This window comes from Brienomyrus brachyistius, unplaced genomic scaffold (assembly GCF_023856365.1).
Source record: "Brienomyrus brachyistius isolate T26 unplaced genomic scaffold, BBRACH_0.4 scaffold51, whole genome shotgun sequence".
Lineage (NCBI taxonomy): Eukaryota > Metazoa > Chordata > Actinopteri > Osteoglossiformes > Mormyridae > Brienomyrus > Brienomyrus brachyistius.
In genome coordinates, this window is record NW_026042326.1 from 2141187 (window position 1) to 2156345 (window position 15159).

Genomic DNA, 15159 nt, shown 5'->3' on the forward strand with positions numbered 1-15159 from the left:
CATATCTGCCAGAGCTTACATATTGCACTCACCTAACTGTTTGCACTTCCTCTAAGTTTCCCCTACTTTGGCTAATTGCACATTTTAATTCCCCTACTTCTCCTGGGGTGTGCTTCTTGGAGACCCCAAATGAAAAATGAAAAAAAGGAATGTAAACACCCACGGGGTAGGTGGTCATGATGAGAACACTGGTCTGAGGGGGTTCAGGAAAATGGGAGGGTGTCTCCCTCGCTGCCCCCAACTCATTTTCCAATAGCTATGAAGCGGGTTCTGGGTAGAAATGCACCTGGAGGTCCATCTCCCTACAGCACCAGCAGACACGTCTTTTGTCGTGGGGGTGGCCTCAAGGAAGCCTCATTGGGTAATTTCGGTCCACATCTGGACAATGGGTGCCCTCCTGAGATGCTATGCCAAGGATTGCCTTGACCCACTCAGCCTCAGAAAGTGCTGGGAGAAGGGTAGAGATGAAAGCCTGCAGGGCCAGATTGTTTTGAACGCGCGCTGGACAGCTGGGGTAAGCCTGGTGGGCCAGGGTGCTGCTGGATACCTCAGCACTCCCCTCTCCAGTGCTACTGGATACTGAACAGGTGGAGGGCATATACCTCTCCTCTACCATTCCTGAACTGCAGCCTCAAGGGAATCTTCAGGTATGCCAGGCTGAAGCGAGTTTCTGTGGAGATGTCAAGGAGGACCTGAAAAGTCTTCAAGAGAGAGGCTCAAGTAAATGTTACTCACTTTCTCATCCCTTGCGTTGTTCTTGGTGGCAAGCTGAAGCTAGACCTCGCAGTGCTTCCATGGAGGCTCACCACTATTTTGGCAGCCTTGTGGGTGATATTGGAGGGGTAGCCAGTGGAGCTGTGCTTGGCAGAGGATCTCTGGCCAGTGTCCTGTGCTCAGCTCGCTTACCCCATCTGCTGCTTTCCACCGCAGGTCCATATGAGGTCCCATGGATAGCTCCAGCTAGAGCTCATCAATTTTCCTTTCAAAAATGGGATGCCAGAAGCAATCCTACTACTGACACCAGTGCTGCACTCTACAGAAAAAGACGAAGCAAAGGGAAAAGACTCCTACAGCTTTTTGGAAATTACGAGTGCATTTTTATTAGTAGTCCTTAAAAGGACTCCGAACAACTAACAAACAAATGTGAATACCACTGCTCACACCCCACAGAGGGGGGTGTCTCACAGATATTTACAACATGACAGTAAAAGAGGAGGAGCATATATGGACTGGGAATACACACAGGTAAGCACACAGCAGAATTTGGGAATCCAGTACAGCTATTTACAACATTTAAAACACAGGGCTATATACAAGCTTGTGCAGAGTATCCTGAGGTATGCAAATACAGTCAAACCTCCCTTATCCGGCAGAATGGGACCGAGGGGTGCCCATTAGTAAGAAATTTCCATAACATAGAAATACATGAACAGTACAGTACAACGTACATGTGTACACATACAAACTACATGATATTTATGAGGTGCAAGGCTTATAACAGGATGTTCTTTCAGTCTGAGCTAGCAAATCATCCATCCATCCATCCATCCATCCATCCATCATCTCCCGCTTGATCCGAGGTCGGGTCACGGGGGCAGCAGTCTCAGACTTCCCTCTCCCCGGCCACTTTATCCAGCTCCTCTGGGGGAATCCAGAGGTGTTCCCAGGTCAGCCGAGAGACATGTCCCTCCAGCATGTCCTGGGTCTTCCCCGGGGCCTCCTCCCAGTGAGACATGCCTGGAACACCTCACCAGGGAGGTGTCTAGGAAGCATCCTAATAAGATGCCCGAGCCACCTCATCTGGCTCCTCTCAATGACAAGGAGCTACTCTACTCTGAGTCCCTCCCGAATCACCAAGCACCTCACCCTATCTCTAAGGGATAGCCCAGCCATCCGGCGGAGGAAACTCATTTCGGCCGCTTGCACTCACAATCTCATTCTTTCGGTCACTACCCACAGCTTGTGACCATAGGTGAGGGTAGGAACGTAGATCGACTGGTAAATCAAGAGCTTCGCCTTTTGACTCAGCTCTTTCTTTTCCATGACAGACCGTTGCAGTGCCCGCATCACTGCTGATGCCACACCAATCTGCCTGTTGATCTCCTGTTGAATCCGAGGTTCGACAATCTGGCGGACCCTCCTCTCCAGAACCCTCGAATAGACCTTACAATGAGGCTGAGGAGTGTGATCCCCCAATAGTTGGAACACTCCCTTCGGTCCCCCTTCTTAAAGAGGGGGACCACCACCTGGGTCAGCCAGTCCAGAGGCACTGCACCCGATGTCCACGCGATGCTGCAGATGCGTGTCAACCAAGACAGTCTTAGAGCATCCAGAGCCTTAAGGAACCCTGGACGGATCTCATCCACCCCCAGGGCCTGGCCACAGAGCAGCTTTTTAACCACCTTAGCGACCTCCGCCCCAGAGATAAGGGAGTCCACACCCAAGTCCCCATACTCTGCTTCCATGCTGGAAGGTGTGTTTATGGGATTGAGGAGGTCTTCGACGTACTCCCTCCACCGACCCAAAATCCTGAGTTGAGGTTAGCAGCGCAACATACCCACCATAAACGGTGTTGATCTTGCACCACTTTCCCACCCTGAGCTGCCGGATGGTGGACCATAATCTCCTCTAAGCTATCTGGAAGTCGTTTTCCGTGGCCTCGCCAAACTCCTCCCACACCTGAGTTTTTGCCTCAGCAACCACCGAAGCCGCATCCCGCTTGGCCTGCCGGTAGCTGTCAGCTGCCTCTGCCTTCTTCAGCTTGACGGCATCCCTCACCACTGGTGTCCACCAGTGGGTTCAGGGATTGCCGCCACGACAGGCACCGACCACCTTATGGCCACAGCTCCGGTCAGCCTCCTCCACAATGGAGGCGCGGAACATGGCCCATTCGGACTCAATGTCCCCCGCCTCCCCCGGGAGAAGTTCTGCCGGAGGTAGGAGTTGAAACTCCTCCTGACAGGGGATTCTGCCAGACCTTCCCAGCAGACCCTCACTATATGCTTGGGCCTGCCAGGTCTGGCCGGCTTCCTCCCCAACCAGCGGAGCCAACCTACCACCAGGTAGTGATCAGTTGACAACTCCGCCCCTCTCTTCACCCGAGTGTCCAAGACATGTGGCCGCAAGTCCAATGACATGACTACAAAGTCGATCATCGAACTGCGGCCTAGGGTGTCCTGGTGCCAAGTGCACATATGGACATCCTTATGCTTGAACATGGTGTTCATCATGGACAATCCAGAATTCCAATAACAAAGCACCGCTCGGGTTCAGATTGGGGGGGCGTTTCTCCAAATCACGCCACTCCAGGTCTCACTGTAAATTAATCAGGCTCCTTCCCAATCAGAGAGGTGACATTCCATGTCCTTAGAGCTAGCTTCTGCAGCCGAGGATTGGACCACCAGGGTCTCCACCTTTAGCCACCGCCCAACTCACATTGTACCCGACCCCAATGGCCCCTCCTATAGGTGGTGAGCTCATTGGAGGGGGGACCCACGTGCCTTGTTTGGGCTGTGCCCAACCAGGCCACATGGATGCAGGCCTGGCCACCAGGTGCTCACCATTGAGCCCTACCCCCAGGTCTGGCTTCAGGGGGGGGGGGGGCGGTGACCCGCGTCCGGGCAAGGGAAACCGTGGATCCAATATTTTTTTCTTCATTAGGGGTCTTATGAACTGTACTTCATCTGATTCCTCACCCAGGACTTGTTTGCCTTGGGTAACCCTACCAGGGGCATAAAGCCCCGTGCAACATAGCTCCTGGGATCATTGGAACACACAAACCCTTCCACCACGATAAGGTGTAGGCTCCAGGAGAGGAACGCACGTTTTATTCTTGCAGTGGTCATACAGTTTTTAACCAGCATCAAGTGATCTGGATGATTTTTTCTTTACTCTTCCAAATATCGCCTATAGTAGATTCCAAAATGGTCTGCAACAACTCTGTGTGATTTTCCTTTTCGAATCTCTGTAATAATATTGAGCTTCTTTTGGAGGGACATGACACTATGCTTCTTTTCTGAAGTCATGGATTTCGCATGGTTTTACGCGCCGCTCTAAGTTCAGCTCCTCCCACAGTCTCATCCTCAAGCTCGCTCTCCATTCGATGTTTGCCCTGCCTCCACGTGCAGACTCCGCCCACAACTCTCTGTATGCGGTATTCCTCACTTTAGTCTTCCGAAGTGAAAAGCCGACCTCAAGACGTCTCAGGACTTGCTCACTTATTGATTATTGTTGTTGGTTTTCTTTTCTTTTATGGAGCGTGTATGATTTGTTTGGTTTATTGGATTTCTGATTTTCGCTTTGTCCTTGGCTGTACTTTCGCTTGGGTTTACTTGTTATTTGGTTTGAACTCTCACTCGGTTTTTGATTAATGTCTTCGCACGGCCCTCGAACTTTGATCTCTGTGTATACTCTGCATGTGTGCCAGGTGCATAGGGAGTGACTGCCATTTTTGTTTTGTGAGCTTATGTTGTAGGCTGTTGTTTGGACATTTAGAATTTGTCATTGTGTTTTTGTTTTCTCTGCACTTAGGTAATTTAGGTTTGGGTTGCTTTTGGAAGCTGGATTTTGTTTATTTTTTTTGCTATAGTCACTCCTGAGTCCTTTTGCACCAGGTTTATTTGTTCTGTGTCCGTGGTGTGTCAATAAAAACAGAAAAATATTTTAAAAATACCCCTTTGTCTACGTGTGTTCCCTTGTCCAACGCACCCTGTCCTTCCCTTACTCCACGTTCCCTTTCCCTTTCTCTCTGTTTGCCCCAACCCTAGACTGGGGCTCATAACAGCTACTGGTTGTGTAAAATTAATTTGTGCATGTGCTTACCTAGAGCTCGTATATTGGAGGTCCAGATAAGGGAGGTATGACTGTACACAGAAACCGACACACCGGTGCCACAGTATTAATCAGTAATTGCCTGGAATCACCCAGGCTAAATTACCAAATATTGTAAACATGTTAATATAAAAATCTTTGTGATGCTTTACTCACAAATAAGCAGTCATTCTTATTAGCATAATTTTCTTTGGTTTTCAAAACACAAGCCCCTGTCTGTTGGTGGTTGCTATGGTAACTTAAGGGATTTGCAACTTCCAGTGAGTATTCTTATAGGGCCTATATTTATAAGAGCAAATTGGAACTAAAATACTAATAGAAATTATCTTCTGAAAAATTAGAACAAAATAACTTTTTAATAACTTTTATTGTATTTTTTTTCATTATGAACATAGTAACACAAAATGACAATAAAGACATGCATCAAGAGGACAGAACAATAATCCCCCTTGCAAACAGATACAATGTGTTATAAAGCACACACAAACATAAAAAAGGGGGTGAAGCTGAGCTATCATTTTCAACAAAACTAATGTCGAACCCTGCTGAACTTGATAGCATTACGGATTATCTAGCATCTACACTTAATTCCACCCTAGAGAAAATTGCTCCGTTAAAAATAAAAAAGAGTAAATAAAACTGCTCCTTGGTATAATGACCACTTGTGTACTTTAAAACAGGGGACACAAATTAGACCGTAAGTGGTGTCAAACTAAACTAGTGGTGTTCGAACTAGCATGGAAAGAGGCTATGTGTAGGTTCAAAAAGGCTCTTAGTGCCGATAAATCATAGTATCTGTCACAACTAATTGAAATAAAAAGAAATAATCCTAGATTCCTATTTACTATGGTGTCCAAGCTGACTAATAACCAGACCACTACTGAAAGTGTGCCCGAGTTATTTTCCAGTGACAACGTTATGAAATTTTTTGACCAAAAAATATGTTCAATTAGACAGAACATTTTGAATATTCCAATAACTACATTCTCTGTCCATGACACGGCATGTACTAATGGTGCAATCGCCCTATTTGAAGCATTTACCATGGTTAACCAGTCAGAACTGATGTCCTTAATTTTATCTTCAAATTCATCTACTTGTATGCTAGACCCTGTTCCAACAAAATTTCTCAAAGAGATGCTCCCGGCATTGATTGAACCGCTACTAGCAATAGATAATTCCTCAATCAGCATCGGCCGTCTACAATCTCTTAAACTAGCAGTAATTAATCCCCTATTGAAGAAGCCAAACTTGCATCCCTTGGAAATGATAAACTTTAGACCAATCTCTAATCTACCATTTATCTCTAAAATAATAGTGAGAGTTGTAGCTAGTCAACTAACATCATTTCTGCAGGAGAACCAGATTTATGAGCGATTTCAGTCTGGGTTTAGAGCTCATAATAGCACAGAGACTGCTCTACTGAAGATAATAAATGATCTTCTATCTGCTGACCAAGGCTGTGCCTCACTCCTAGAGCTGCTTGACCTTAGTGCTGCTTTTGATACTATAGACCATGCCATTCTCCTACATAGGTTTGGACATACTGTAGGCATAAGGGGAGTGGCACTCTCTTGGTTTAAATCTTACCTGTCAGACCGCTATCAGTATGTGAATCTAAATAGTGATTCCTCAGAAGATGTCAAGGTCAGATACGGAGTGCCACAAGGTTCCGTTTTAGCTCCCCTACTATTTTCACTATACATGTTACCCTTAGGCTTAGTTATACGTAAGCATGGAGTTAGCTTTCATTGGTTTGCAGATGATACTCAATTATATACATCAGCCAAACCAGTAGATAAACAGCAACTTCATCCAAAAAGTGGATGTCAGACAACTTCCTCCAGTTAAACCTAGACAAGACTGAGGTTCTTCTTACTGGCACTAAAGCCACCAGAAGTAAACTATTGGACACCACAGTCAATCTGGATGGACTACCTACAGTATTACACCAAGTACTGTTGTTAAAAACCTTGGTGTTATTCTAGATTCTGATCTTTTGTTTGATGTACATGCTTCTAACATTAGGTGTACTGCCTACTTTAACGTGCGTAATATTGCCAAGTTAAGAAACACTTTCAAGATGCAGAGAAATTGGTTCATGCATTTATTACCGCCAGGCTCGATTACTGTAATGTCTTATTCTCCGGCTGTCCAGATAGGTCATTAAATAAACTCCAGCTAGTCCAGAATGCAGCAGCCAGAGTCCTCACCAAAACTAAAAAATATGATCATATTTTCCCAATTTTATCTTCACTGCACTGGCTGCCAGTTAGATTTTGTGTTGACTACAAAACACTGCTCTTAACCTAAAGCTGTAAATGGTCTTGCACGGAAGCATGTGAGTGACCTCATTTGCAACTACATTCTGAATTGTACGCTTAGATCACAAGTTGCAGGACTTCTATCCATACCCAGAATAAAGAACGTTACTTTTGGGGGAAGAGCATTTGCTCATAAAGCACCACAGCTATGGAATAAACTTCTTATTAGTGTTCGGAACCCAGACACAATCTCTGCTTTTAAGTCAAGGCTTAAGACGTACCTCTTTAGCCAGTTTTTTGGATAGTTAAATCCCCTTTTCTAAGGTGAATGGGAAATCTGGAGGTTCATAGTCATTTGAGATTATAGGTCAAAGGAGGGATTGGTGCTGTCGTCCTGCCACTCTCGCCGATCACTTAAGCTGTGGACGGCGGGTTGGCTTGACGCCAAAACCCCTGGAAACCCTCATATCTGTGCTTCCTTCCAGGTCTCTCTTCTAGCCAGGCTGTCATAGTTACTTTAGTCCTGCCAGAGGTTAGGTTAGGTGTAGGGCAATAACTCTTCTCCATCTTCTCTTTTCCGAGCTGATACCGAGCCGACACTACATCGTGTGAACCCACACCTGGACCCATGGAGATAACTACATGAAACCAACTGGGACTTTATAACTATATGAATTCTAATGAATGTCAATATAAATGCAGTTTCATGCTCCCAGTCACCCAGAGGAGGATGGGGTACCCTTCCAAGTCTAGGTTCCTCTCAAGGTTTCTTCCTGCTAGAGGGAGTTTTTCCTAGAAACTGTCACCTCAGGCTTGCTTGGTGGGGTTCTGGCCGATTAAATGTAAAGTGCTTTGTGACAATTGATAAATTATCAATTGTTAAAAGCGCTCTAGAAATAAAATTGAATTGAAGAAAATATATACATGCACATACAGTATAGAAATCTACAACCCCAAATCAGAAAAAGTTGGGACGGTATGAAAAATGAAAATCAAAGTGAAATCAGTACTTAAATTATCTTTGACCCGTATTACACTGAAAACAATACAACAGCACATTATTTAATGTGTTCCTCATGAATTTTATTGTCTTTCTCAAAATAAACACGTATTCCAATTTTGATTCTTGCAACACATTTAAAAAAAAGTTGGGACAGTAAAGCATTTACCACTTTGTAATGTTTCCATTCCTTTTCACAACACTTAAGATATTTAGGGACCGAAGACACCAAGTGATGAAGTGTTTCAGGTGTAATTTTGCCCCAAACAAGTCTTAAGGTAGGCAACAGTACGGGGTCTGCGTTGTCGCATTTTGCGCTTCAAAATGCGCCAAACATTCTCTATTGGAGACAGGTTGGGACTGCAGGCAGGCCAGTCAAGTACCCAAACCCTCTTCCTCTGCAGCCAGGACTTTGTAATGTGTGCAGAATGTGGTTTTGCAGTGTCTTGTTGAAATATGCATGGGCGTCCCAGGAAAAGATGTCTTCTTGAAGACAGCATTTTGTGCTGCAAAATCTCTATGCACTTTTCAGCATTAATGGTGCCATCACAGATGTACAAGTTACCTTTGCCAAGGGCACTGACATAACCCCACACAATGACAGACCCTGGCTTTTGGACTTGTTGCTGATAACAGTCTGGATGATCCTTTTCTTCTTTAGTACGGGGCAAACGGCACCCATTTCTCCCAAAAAATACCCGAAATAATGATTCGTCTGACCACAGTACATGTTTCCACTGTCTGATGGTCTGACCCAGATGCCTCCAAACTCAGAGAAGTCAACGGCGCTTCTGGACACTGTTAACATAGGTCTTCCAGGGCCGCCTGTGGGATCGGTGTTCACGGTTGTTCAGCTTCGGCTTGCGCCCTTGTCTTTTACATACTGAAATTCCTGTTATGCACTGTTGAAGGTAAAATATCCAAATCTCTTCCCATCTTTCTTTGAGGAACGTTATTTTTAAACATTTCAATAATTTTCTCACGTATTTGTTGGCAAACTGCCGATCCTCGGCCCATCTTTACTCCTAAAGGACTAGACCTTTCTTGGATGCTGCTTTTGTACCAAATCATAATTACAATCACCTGTTGACATCACCTGCTTCAAATCACATCATTATTTAACCAATTTACCTTATTACTAGCCCTAAATTGCTCCTGTCCCAACTTTTTGTGAAATGTGTTGCAAGAACCAACATTGGAATACGTGTTTATTTTGAAAAGAAAAAAAAAAAAAAAAAAATTCATGAGGAACACATTAAATAATGTGCTGTTATATTGTTTTCAATGTAATACAGGTCAAAGATAATTTAACAGTACTGTTTTCAGTTTGATTTTCATTTTACATACCGTCCCAACTATTTCTGATTTGGGGTTGTAGTTTAAAGTTACATTTGATAAGGAAAACAAAAGCACAATACTGTATTAGAGCAGGATAGCAGTGTCAGTCAGCCGATAGTGGTCTATACATGTTTAAGTGTGCATTAAAGCAGGGTTCCATTGACAATTGAGACACTCTCGGAATACTAGATCTTTAGTATCATCTGGTAAGTGGACTGAAGCTGGTTGCCATATTTTACAGAATAATCTATAATTGCCTTTGATTATAGCTGAAAGGTTCTATGTGTCTATGTCACCATCCGTTTCCATGTTGGTCCAGGAGGATGCCGCTCCAAACGGTCCTCCCACCACTCTAGACAATGCAGCTATAAAAAAAATTAGTTGGTACAATGGGCGGAGATTAAATTTGGCTCCGCTTCTGCCGTCATAAGTGAGAAGGGGGCGTATCCCTCATTTTGATTGGTCGATGGTTTATAAGGGTAAAAGGGTATAGTCACCCTATACGTAAGAAATGTAATAATCTTTAATACCTAATAAGGAATAATTTAGCTCTATGATCACATATAATGTCAAGTTGTCTGAAAATGTAATTTGAAACGTAATCGTTGTGTGGGTCTCTGGTCATAAGTACGGTAACTGTCTGTAGTGAGCAATAGGGAGAATTCTCAGACTGCAAAGTATTGATTAGCACAGGGGTGGCTAATTTTATCCAGAAAGGGCCGTTAGCCATGCAGCTTTTCACTGCAACTCCATACATAGAGTAGTACATAGAAGACTGATCGACTGAAGAGTTCGCATATATGGGTTTGAGCAACTGATCGAACGGTTATCCCAAAAAAACCTGCAAACACAGCCTCCCTTTCTGGATAAGATTGCCCACCCTTATAGTAGCATATGCAGTTAGTGTGTATTGCTCGGTAAAGGATGTTGTGTACCCAGTGGTTATTGTGCCATATGGTACACTTAGTACATAGTACATAGTAAAAAAAAATTTAAATAATAAAAAAAAAACTAAAATAAAAAGAAAAGAATAAAACCCAATAATAATAATAATAATAATAATAATAATAATAATAATAATAATAATAAATCATTATCCCTTGTATGTGTACATGTGTGTATTTGCAGTCTCATGCAGACCCTTGGGTGTTGTGCAGTTTCTTCATTACACACATAACTTCTGAAGGACTTTGATGTACAGCACTTTGATGAGGTACTCCTTATTCACTATGTTACGTGCCGTAAGGTTCAGGGGAGGGGTTGCTCTGCAGATCCTGATCGCCGTCATTCGCATGTTGCTCCCTTCGACTCCGCCTCCTGGACCTGGACACGCCCCTGGCCTTCGATGCTGCTTCTGGATCTAGGACTGAAAAAGCCATGGCAGGAGAACAGCGGGAGCTCTGCTCATTGTTGGATTATTGTTTGGTTTGCTTGCGTTTTGGATTACTTGTGTATGACAGTTTTGGTGTATTGGTTTCTGATTTTCGCTTTGCCTTTTGTACTTTCGCTTTGGTTTGTTCGCTTTTCTGGCTTCTGTGATCTCCCACCTTCCTCTTGACTATTCTTTTGTTTGCCCCCTTGGACACTGTCGCTCTGGTTTTTGTGTTTCCCGTATGTTCGTGTCCGTCTCGATGCGTAAGGAGTGACTGTCTTTTGTTTATGCGTACGTATGGTTTACTGTTGTTTTGGTGATGGAGTCAAATTTAGTTTTTGTCATTTCGTTTTCCCATTTTCATTTCATTTAGAATTAGCTTAGCTTGGAATTGTTCATTAGTGCTGTTTTGTTTATTGTTTTGGCCGTGTCACTCCCGAAGTTTGTTGCACCTAGTGTTTGTACTATCCCTGCCGGCCCCTGGAGGATGGGCTCCCCCTTTGAGTCTGGTCCCTCCCAAGGTTTCTTCCTTCTTGGGAGTTTTTCCTTGCCACTGTCGCCTTTGGCTTGCTCACTGGGGGTTTTGGGTGCGGATGCTGTAAAGCACTTTGAGACAATGTAATGTTGTGATAATGTGCTATACAAAAATAAATTTGTTTGTTTGTTTGTAAAGCGTCTTTGAATAAATATAAAAAATACAAAAAAAAGATCTCTGTGTCCCGTGTTCCCTTTTCCCATCCCTTGGTTGTCTTGTTTTCCCCTCTCCTTTCCCTTTACCTTTCTGTCGGTTCTCAACCCTAGACTGAGGATTGTAACAGAAATTGGGGGCTCGTCTGTTCCTTTCCCTTTTCCGGTGTTTGTCTGGCGGTTTATTTTGTTTGGGGGTGTGTGTGGTTGTGTAGTGGAAATGGCTCAGTTCGACCTCGTTGCTTTCACCCTCTACTCCACACTCTAACAGTTCGATAAGTGCAGTAAGGACGATCTGCTAGGAATAGCGGAGTTCTTTAATGTTTCGGTCCCCGCTGAAGCCTCTAAGTGGGTTATAAAGCAAGTGTTGCAGGGCGGCCTAATTCGACACTGTATCCTACCTGAGTTAGGTGGCTCACCGAGTGTTACATCCACTCCCGTACGGTTGATGGCTGCAGCGGAAGCCGGCGGCGTTGATCTGGGGACAGGGATCCGCATGGATCTTGGCGATACACGCTGAAACAGGGAGGAACTGCTGCTGACAATTCGGTTTAGGGAGCTGGAACTGGAGATAAAAAGGCAGGAGTACCAGGCTCAGCTACTCCGTGTCCGGGCAGTGGAGGTTGAGGCTGACAAGGAGGTGGTATTGCACAGAATGAGTATGGGTGAACAAAAACCTGTGCCCCTTCCTCGTAAAGTACACTCACCGAGTACAGCCCCTCAAGCTGGCCTGCCCGCCCGTGACCGGGCTGGTGCCCCAGACGCTCCTCGGTCTAGCCTTTGTTCTCCCTCAGGTTCACCAGTCTCCCAGGAAATTGGAGGTGGAAATTCTGGCTTTGATGTTAGTCGCCATATCGGTCTTGTTCCTGTGTTTCGGGAAAATGAGGTAGATGCTTATTTTGCTATATTTGAGAGGATTGCTACAACCTTGAACTGGCCTAGACAATTGTGGTCACTGCTTCTGCAGTGCAAGTGGGGAAGGCTCAGGAAGTTTGCTCGACTCTGGCAATAGAACAGAGCCTAGATTATGACATTGTTAAGGCTACTGTGCTAGAGGCATACGAACTGGTACCTGAGGCTTACCGGCAGAATTTCCTGAAGCTGGATAAAACCACCAGCCAAAGCCATGTTGAGTTTGCTCGTGAGAAATCTTTGTTGTTTGACAAATGGTGTGCTGCGAGTGGTGTTTCCGACTTTGAGCAGCTCAAGGAACTGGTGTCAGTGCCATAATGAAATGATCCTACAGTGGTCAGATACGAATCCATGCCTTTGTAATGAGGAAATGACGCCTGTGATGTTCGGATATTACACTCACCTGTCTATTCCAGTCAGCCACTAACATTCTGTAAGCGACAATGTCGGACCAGTAATTTGTTTGTATTCGTAGTGTGACTGAAATACAATGAACTGAAATCAACGTAATTATAGATGGAGCATCTTTCACAAAATGCAGTGTCATAGCTCCTAATCCTTTAACAGACCTGTTCAGTATTCCACCATCCGATACCATGGGTGTATACAAGACGTTTTACGATCTATACATCTTGAAATGTTATGAATTTCATTGCAGGGTTCCCCCATCAAATACTTAAACAGCATCAGTCTCCTCTTATGGAAGGTCTTTAAGGACCCTCCAATTCTGGTGGCTGTTAGGGAAATGAGGAAACAGCTTTTGCACAAAGTGTCAGCTTTGAAATAAATGAAACAGATGTTTCCTTGTCAGGTTATACTTGACTGATAGGATTGTGACTCTTGCAAAGATCCCATTCTCATATAAACTATTAATAGTGTTGAGCCAATTTTTTTTCTGGCCATTTAAGAAAGGCAGCTAAAGTTTGTTATACCTTTAAACATTAACAAAAACAGTTGGATACACATTCCGGTCCTATACTTTCACAGACTTAAAGTTAAACTCTAAAGCACTGTGTGTGTTTGTGCACATGAGCATAAACAAACATTTACTGAAAAAAGCGTGTTTATTAAAATAACTAAGGCTTTATTCTGTCAAAGTTTTTTTTAAAAAAAATAAAATAAAATAAGGACCAGCGGTTAAATAGGGCGCTGACACTGTTGAATTTGTACTGTTTTATTAATAATCAAGCAGGCTGCAGCTCAGTTACCATTGTGAACTTAACATTGTGAACTCCTTCGCCCTCACCCCGGCGACCTCGACCCCAACCGGGGGTCGTTATGTCTGTGTCCCGCAAGGGGAGGGGACACAGACGTAAGACTGGGGTCCCTGCTGCCCTGCCCCCTGGCTCGTCCTCCCTCACCGGCACCAAGGCTCGGTCGACGCCTGCAGGTCCTGGCCCCCCGGGTCGGCAATCGCCTGCAGGTCCCCCTTCACAACCTTGTCGCCCTGCCTCGCTCCCTCCGCCGGTTCCTCAACGGTCGCCTGCGGGTTCCCTGAGGGGAACTCCCCTGTCGCCTGCAGCTCCTCCTGCTCTGGCGCGTCGGAAGACGTCGCCACCGGCTGTGGCTCCCCCCCTCTCCTTGCCCTCGCCAGGGTACCTTCCAGCTCCCTCTTCGCCTTCCCTGGTCTCCCCTCTGGCTCCCTCTTCAGTCCCTATGTCAGTCCCTCGCCCTACCTCCTCGGCAATTCCGAGGTCCCCTCTGGCTGCCTCCCGTCGCCCGCTGGGGCTCCCTCGGACTCCCCTTTTTTCCTCCTCCTTCTCGCCCTGCTCTCCTGTCTTCGTTCCTCGTCCTTTTGTTCCACCCTTCTCTGCTCCTTGTCCCCCGGTGTTCCCTCCATGCACTCCCGGTCCTTTTCTTCCATCCGTTCCACCCTTCCTAATCTGTCTTTCCGCCTTCCCGATTGTATGTCAGCTCATGTCCTACGTCTTGTCTTTGGCTCTGTTCTGTACTTCGGCCCTGTTTCCAGTCCCTCGTTAATTAGTCTGTTCTTCTTTTCCAGGTCCAGTTTCCCTCGTCCCGTCCATCGCCCCTTCCTAGGCGCGCCCGGAGAAGCGCGCATTTAGGGGGGGGTTCTGTGATGCCCGGCTCGTCCGCTCCTCGTGTGTGCCAAGCCCCCCTGATTACCCACGTGTACTTTCCTGATCGTCTACATCTGTGTCCGCTTACTTTGATTAGTCCCATCCTATTTAAGTCCTGGTCTTACCTGTTCCCCTTGTCCGTCATTGTGGATTTGTCGTCAGTCTGCATCTGATGTTCCCTAATCCCCGTTTGCTTAATAAATCCCCTTTCTTCCCTGTATCTGGCCTGCCTTGCCTGTTTCCAACCCGCCGCAACCGTTAATCGGTGGTCATGACAACACTCATATTAATTTAAAATTTTGCTATAACAAAACAATCCTTATACATTTAAAAAAAAGTAAACTATACATGTCAGGTGTTTTTTGATTGTGCAAACTCTAAAGGCCCTCCCTTGGGTGCGCACATGCCAAATACATCTGAAGTTTCTATACCTTGAAACATTACCAAAAGTCATTAATGTCTTTTCTTTAAAATTTACAAGTCTATTTCTTACAGTTTTTTCGCAATAAGTTAATGAATGACTAAGTATGTTTTGGGGTTTGGTCACACATTGCGATCAGCAACCTAAAGTTAAACTCTAAAGCCTCCGGGGTGTGTGTGTATGTGTTTATGCGCCTGAGCGTGAACACACATTTATTGAAAAATAAACTAAGGCTTTATTCTATTAAAGTTTTA

The 15159-nt window shown here is 45.0% G+C and overlaps 1 long non-coding RNA gene across 1 annotated transcript; it reads right to left on the reverse strand.

Moving 5' to 3' along the window:
* Positions 1-10537: 10537 nt before the first annotated feature.
* Positions 10538-12342, reverse strand: LOC125723820 (uncharacterized). Its single transcript, XR_007386980.1, has 3 exons — positions 12199-12342; positions 11893-12007; positions 10538-10798 (listed from the first exon to the last, which is right to left on the reverse strand). It is a non-coding gene; the product is annotated as an uncharacterized LOC125723820 (long non-coding RNA).
* Between the last annotated feature and the right edge of the window lie 2817 nt (positions 12343-15159).